Source organism: Octopus bimaculoides, chromosome 9, assembly GCF_001194135.2.
Source record: "Octopus bimaculoides isolate UCB-OBI-ISO-001 chromosome 9, ASM119413v2, whole genome shotgun sequence".
NCBI classification, from domain to species: Eukaryota; Metazoa; Mollusca; class Cephalopoda; order Octopoda; family Octopodidae; genus Octopus; species Octopus bimaculoides.
The window spans coordinates 81,033,256-81,040,374 of NC_068989.1; the positions used below are offsets into that span (position 1 = coordinate 81,033,256).

At 29.6% G+C, this 7,119-nt stretch overlaps 1 protein-coding gene across 6 annotated transcripts in view; it reads right to left on the reverse strand.

The window, feature by feature from the left end:
• Positions 1-7,119, reverse strand: part of LOC106867266 (zinc finger protein ubi-d4) — a 62,205-nt gene that overhangs the window by 33,267 nt on the left and 21,819 nt on the right. The window contains exon 8 of one of the 6 annotated variants that reach the window (XR_008264930.1): positions 2,404-2,470. The exons of the other annotated variants lie outside the window; for them this stretch is intronic. The gene's annotated coding sequence lies outside the window, so the exon portion shown is untranslated. The remainder of the gene's footprint in view (positions 1-2,403; positions 2,471-7,119) is intronic. 6 annotated transcript variants of the gene reach the window in all.

Here is a 7,119-nt window from a genome sequence, read left to right on the forward strand (position 1 = left end):
TATATATATGTACATGTGTAAAATATGTTTTATATATATATAGAGAGAGACACACACACACACACATATATATACATACATACATACACATCTAATAAAAAAAATAAAGAACCTTCACATGTACTTTTACAATCAACCTTAACAGTTCTTTTTTTTTTTTTTAGTTGGCAAGAATGTTTTTTGCATAGTTAATCCACTCTATGAAACACTAAAGGGAAATATATAAAAGTGATATTCTTAATTCAAGTCTATAATTTATACAAATTATGTAATTATTTTGTGTAGATACTTATAAAGTCTACTTTTCTACACAATTTTTTAGTGCAGTCTTTAACTCTTTAGAAAAATGCTACCATTGGCAAAATGAGACCGATGGAAGTATGGCAAAAAATGGCGAGGTCAGATCTTAAGATGTTGGTTTCACAGATGCTGTGACATAGGATGAAGATGGGCAACAATATGGAACACTAGTGGCCTGTCCAACCAATTCTAGCTTTAAAAATAGATATCAAAATACAGTCTCTCCACTCTAGTTTCAAATTATTTTACTTTTTGCAATGATTTAAATAGGACAAATGTTTACAATATATTTCCTCTTGGTGTTGAAATCATTATATACTATTCATTACTTGATTATTTCATAAAAATGTTAACAAGTTTCTTTCTACTTTTAATGTGATATTCATACAAAGTCAGAGCTGGTCAAATTTATAGGGTTTGAGACACCTTGGTTGGTAAGATAAATGTTTCATATTTTATCTTCAACTATTTGCAAGTCCAAGATATCTAACCTTTAAAACAACCAGTTGTAAACAGGTGAAATGGATAGATAAAACTGACCACTGCAAAACTATGTAGAATTAAAGTGCATTCTAACAATTTACAGTGATGTGTTCAAGCCATTCAATGGGCCTAGATAAGATAACCCCCCCAGCACTGAACTCTGGACACACATCTTCATTTTTATTGAAGGGGGTGGGGTTCTAACCCACCATTAGATTCAGGTTGCATTGAATGGTTTGAGCAAAACAGCCTAACTTGCATGAAATTCATTCGAAACAAACATCCAGCATCAAGTGGCTATCTTATTTAACAACCAGAGATTTTACAATACTGTTAATATTTGCTTTGCATTATTCTTAGCTACAAGAAACTGAGTTATATATTCAGAACTAGACAGGTTCTTAGCTGTAGATACAAAACTTTTTCTTGTTTGCACAAGATATTTGACATCACAAAACCTAAGTGCACTGTGATATGAAATACTTTCTTTTCTTCCAGATAATCATAATAAACTATATACTCTAAATCAGTGCTTCCTGAAATGTTCTAAAACAATTTTCACTTCTTTCAAGGTCTCATTAAAATCAGGGTGGTGTGGGTGTCCACAGAATACAAATGGAAAAATGTATAGCAGTTTCGATTCCCTGCAAAAAGTTTGGAAACTACTACTTCAAACTTTCTATATATACAATTTATAATTTAGTCAGGGAAGAGAAGTAATGTCCATGAGACTAGCTATCTTAGATTGGGATTAATGTAATTATAGGTGAAATTGCCGTAATTAATCAGTTGATCATACATATGCAGTAAATAATTGGTGTTCAAATTATGAATATATATGTATATATTCAAATTTTGTACATATAAATATATTTAAAAATCTTTTTTTAACCTTATAGCTACTCTAAAATACCATGGCAATGCGTGACCCAAACTGTGTAGAAGCCTGTCAGATAGATTGAACCTTGAGCAATACCATAGTCAACAAAAACTGGCTTAGTCCACAGTGTTATGCTGATTCTGTCTCTGGATTATGTTGACTTGTACATGTCTGTGGAATGCTCAGCCACCTACATGCTAATTCAGGTGAGAAAAGCTCATTATCAAAGCTGACAGAGATCCATTTATTTACTTTACACACCTATTCATTTATGCATTTTAGTTCCCAAATAGATATTTTCACCAGACCTGTATCACACTATATTTAGAAGTTCTAAGATTTCTAAACAATATCCTTAGTCTTGAGAATATTTTTGTTCAACATTGAAAAGTTTTATAGTTAATTCACTCTATGAAATACTAAACAGAAATATATAAAAGACTGAAATCCTTAATTTAAGTCCATAATTTATACAGATTATGTAATTAATGTAAATATTTATTAAGCAAAAGCCTTGTTGGCATAACAGCTTTAAGATATTGCACTTCTTACTCAAAAATTTAAGACATGCTTCATTAACCATGCTTTATTGTTATTATTAAGAATAAAGAAGCATCCAGTTTGTAAACCATTTTGTATGTCATAATTTGCATAACCAACTAACAACCATGCTAGCAAGAGACTTTCTGAAGGTTATTAATCAGAACATTCCATATTTGAGGACCATAATTTGTCTTTACCTATAATTGTCTCCATTCTGGTACCATATAAACATCCCTAGTGGTATCACAAAGACCAAAATGATTTCTAGCAGGTAGTGATTTGAGAAAGAAAACAATGTTTTAATCCAATGCATCTCAAGATGATTAATATGAAAGCTATTACAAATTATGTCTATTTTTTGCAGGGAGTAAGGGAACATTTCAACTATATTTCACTCATATTAATAAAGATGTCATCTAAGTTTGTCTAGCTTATATGTCTTTTGAAGCTACTTTATTTAAACAAATAGAAGTATTTTGGATTAAGTCACAGGGATATAAATGCTTTGTATGGCACTGAGGAGTGAATCTCCCAAAACAGTTTAAACACATTAACAGTTAAACAAAATGGAAGTTTGAAAACACACACACACACGTATTAATTTTATTTTTAAATAACTTGTCGAAACAATAAAGTTATTTTTGAAAATTCTGAATCAATCATCAAGAATAACTGCTAGTTAACATCATCAAGAGAGCCTTACATTAATATCAGATCAAAAAGCTTTTAATTTGGGAATATAGTTTATAATGTGAATGCTGATTTTTAACTGTTCCATAGATCAGTAACAAACATTCAACTTATAACAAGATGAAAAATTAAAGCACTTATACGAAATATTTTAAAACAATAATTCCAGATAAGATCAATGCGAAAAAACATAAAATGAAAAGGAATGTACTAGTATATACATTACATTTCAACAAAGGCACTTTTCTAAACAAATGAGTTTCTAACTGCACTAATCAATAATAACATTTTGAAATTTATTAACATTATCATTTTTAATTGAAAGTCACATGTGTCTGAGTCATAAGGGCACTAGCATACTAAATGGTATTTAGCTTTATCACTGCCAAAATACTTAACTAATTGATGCCACAGCAGACATAGCTATCATGAAAAAAGAACATTGTTGAAAGTATAAATCTTGAGCAGTCGCCAAATATCAGCTTTGAATGTGGACTATCAGGACAAATGAGATAAAACTCCAATAAATTGATATACCTATCCAAGAAGATAGTGTTTCTTGATCAACCAACACCATGAAAATTGGGATAAGTTCAAGTACACAGTAACAATTTTAGTAACAGAAATAGATGAGCAATCTATTTAGTAACAACAATCCTTTTCTATTATAGGTACAAGGGTTGAAATTTTGGGGGAGAGGGTTAGTTGATTACATTGACCCCAGTGTTCCACTGGTACTTATTTCACTGATCCTCAAAAGATGAAAGGCAAAGTTGCCCTTGGTAGAATTTGAACACAGAACATAAAGAAGGATGAAATATAGCCAAGTATTTTACTTGGAATGCTAATGATTCAGCCAGCTTGCCATCTTAACAACAATAATAATAGGATGAGCACATATGAGATATGTTTCACACAATCCTTATTCGACTTGTCATGAAGATCTTTATATTTGGCATTTGCTGACACAGGAGAGTTCTGGAGGACTAAGTGCTTATTGACCATTGATTTCATGTAAAGTGAATGGAAGCTATATTTTTTGTCGCTTCTAATTTCTAGCCACAGTCCCATATCTAGAACTGGTAGCCTTTTTTGTTGGGTAATGACTAATATTTTCTTAAACTACTTTAAAATAAAACTTTTAAAAAAATAAAACCAAAGAAAATATGTAGACAAGTTACATTTAGTGTCCACCACTTTCTCATATAGAAAAATTTATGATTATAATAATAATGTGTTTGAAGTTGCATTTTCTGTAGAGTAAACAGATGGCAGAATCAGCAGAGTTTAAAACAAAATGCTTTGATATACAGTTACGTCCCTTTATGTTTGTTCTAAGTTAAATCCTGTTAAAAGAAAGCTTCAGCTAAATACTGGAGTCAATATAACTCACTATACCACCCTACACAGCACAAAGTTAGAAGCTCATATCAGAGACAGTGGACAGAAATAACTCTATCCAAGGCTGAAAATCATGAGGCCATTTCAGTTTACAAGTTTATCCTTTCACTTTCTATACACTGCCATTAGCTACAATAAAATTCAATTTAAACAAGGATGTGTTACACTCCACTGTACATTTTAAATAACTGGGATAAAGATCAAGTAATATTGAATATGTGGTGAATTATGTGGTAAATTTTTTTTATCATAAGAAAGTAAGGCAAGTAATTCTAGGCATTAATTAAAGTTGGGAGTGTCTTCAACAAAAGTCTAATTTTACCATATGTGATGTAGTGTCAGTAATTTTTGAAATTTTGTTAGATGCAACACGCAACTACTTCTAACATAAGAATATTTTAAAAACTAATTCAAGAAATAACTATTACTGTAAGCTTTGTCTTGAAATAACTCTTTTTAAATAAACTTCAAAAATCTGTGTTACACAATAAAGTCATTGTTCCTTGTGATGAACACTGATTTTAGCACTCGAATAGATTTACAGTTAAATATGAGCTTAATAGCCAGTGATGAAAACGAAAATATTACTAATAAAAGTGGTAAGAATAGTAACATTTTGAAAATTAATGAATAATTAAATGGATTTTATAATTGTTAATATACAGCAGAAATGTAACAATGTAGCACAAAGTGTACAGAAACCTTGCAAAAACAAATACTTCCACATTAATTCTTAAATTACTCTCACTCTATTGTTTTAGGTGGGCATCTGGAAAATAGAGTTGTAACAATTGGCTTACAGATCCACTGAGACCTTACAAGATAATTCATATGCAATTTCTCTGTGCAAGCTGAACATCCATCTATTTTCACCACCTAGAGAAGAGAGTCCTCAGGCACCTCTTCCATAGGACCCTATCAGAAACGATCATCAACAAGCTTTTCCAGCTGAATTCCCAAGCATGACCAACTGAGATTATGGATATAATCCAAACTGAACACAATGTATATAAATCAAACAAAGAGTTTCTAAAATCCTACATTTTGTTGCACTGCAATGAAGGAAACATAACAGGAAAGTGAAGAATGTCTTGACTTGGTTAGAGAACTGATAAAGCTGTGAGATATGCAAGTGACAGTCATCTCTAATGCCTTGGAAGAACTGGGAACAATATATATAAAAAGAGAGATACTGAAAATTAAAACAGGATAGATGTTGGAAACTGTCATAATCTCAAGAAACAATTAACATGATTATGTTATAATAATAACATAAATTTTTAACAAGTATCAAGTTTACAAATTCTTAGAGGACATCTATTTTATCAATCTTAGAAAGATTGAAGGTAAATTTGATTTGGACAAGATTTTAACTCAGAACAAATAAAGTACAGAATAAACCTCTACAAAGTGCTTTGCCTGCTGCTCCACCAATCTTACCATTTAGCAAATGTTGCATTTGCTGTTATTTCCTACATCTACAATTACTAAAATTACTGTAAATGCAACCAGAATAGTAATGGTGAACCATAGTCTTATATCAATTAGAGGAACTATTTAAAAGATTGAGAAGGAGGATGGGGAATAAAATGAAGAAAATGAATTTGAAAATACAAACAAAACAGATTTATAGAGAAACTATATCCCATGAGATAAATAATAAATGAAACACTTGTCTTCTGAGAAAGAGAAAACTACATTTATATATTCAGAGGAGATTGTATGTGGAGATATGTTAACAAATGTACCAAAAGAACTACATAAAGAAAAAAAAAACTTACACTAGATCTAAACACAAAGCCTCATTGACAGGATTGATTTCTTTTTTAAACAGATGCTGTATAACAAACCCATCCAACCCATGCTCAGTAAAATAAAACTGTTGTTATAATAATTAAAATGATGACAATACAGCAAGAAATGTGAGAATATTATTAGTATACTTAAATGTTAATGAGAAAAATAATCAAGATTGACTTCAAGAATTCCTGTTTAATGTGTTTACGGAAGAAACAAAATTATAGAAAGAAAATTTGCTTGAGCTAAAACAAAAAAAAAAAAGGAAACATTATGTGAAAGGCAGTTCAAACTGAGAGGAGGAATGTTTTCCCCCATGAATGAGGTAATCCATGAAAATTCAGATAAGATCGATGAGATATTTATTTAAAAACTGAAATATAGTAAATTTTTTTAATAAATTTTCTCATTAAATACAGTAAAAAAAAAAAATTTTTTTTTAAAATCAATTTTCTATATATATAATTGTATGTCTTTAATAGAAAATTTTTAAACAATGGAGAATAGTTAGAATATATAAATAATTTGATGTAAGGAAAAAAAAAAGTCCAGCTGCTAATAGAGTAAATGTTATTGAGGCTTATTAGTGCAGAGAAAGGCGAAAAGCAGGTGTGTTAACAGAGCCAAAGAGATGTAAGCAAAATAGAAAATAGCTATGTTTAATAGTGAATGAGCAAAGCATGATTTATAACAAATTGCATTTTTACATAATTAACAACCTCGAGCTTTAAAAGAAAGAATAGTGAATTTAGGCCAAAAGTAATCAACAATTTTTGTCATATATGTCTCATACATACATACATACATACACACATATATATATATATATACATATATATATATACATATATATATACATATACATATATATATACATATATATATATACATATATATATACATATACATATATATATACATATACACACATATATATATATATACATATATATACATATATATATACATATACACATATATATATATATATATACATATATATACATATATATATATACATATAT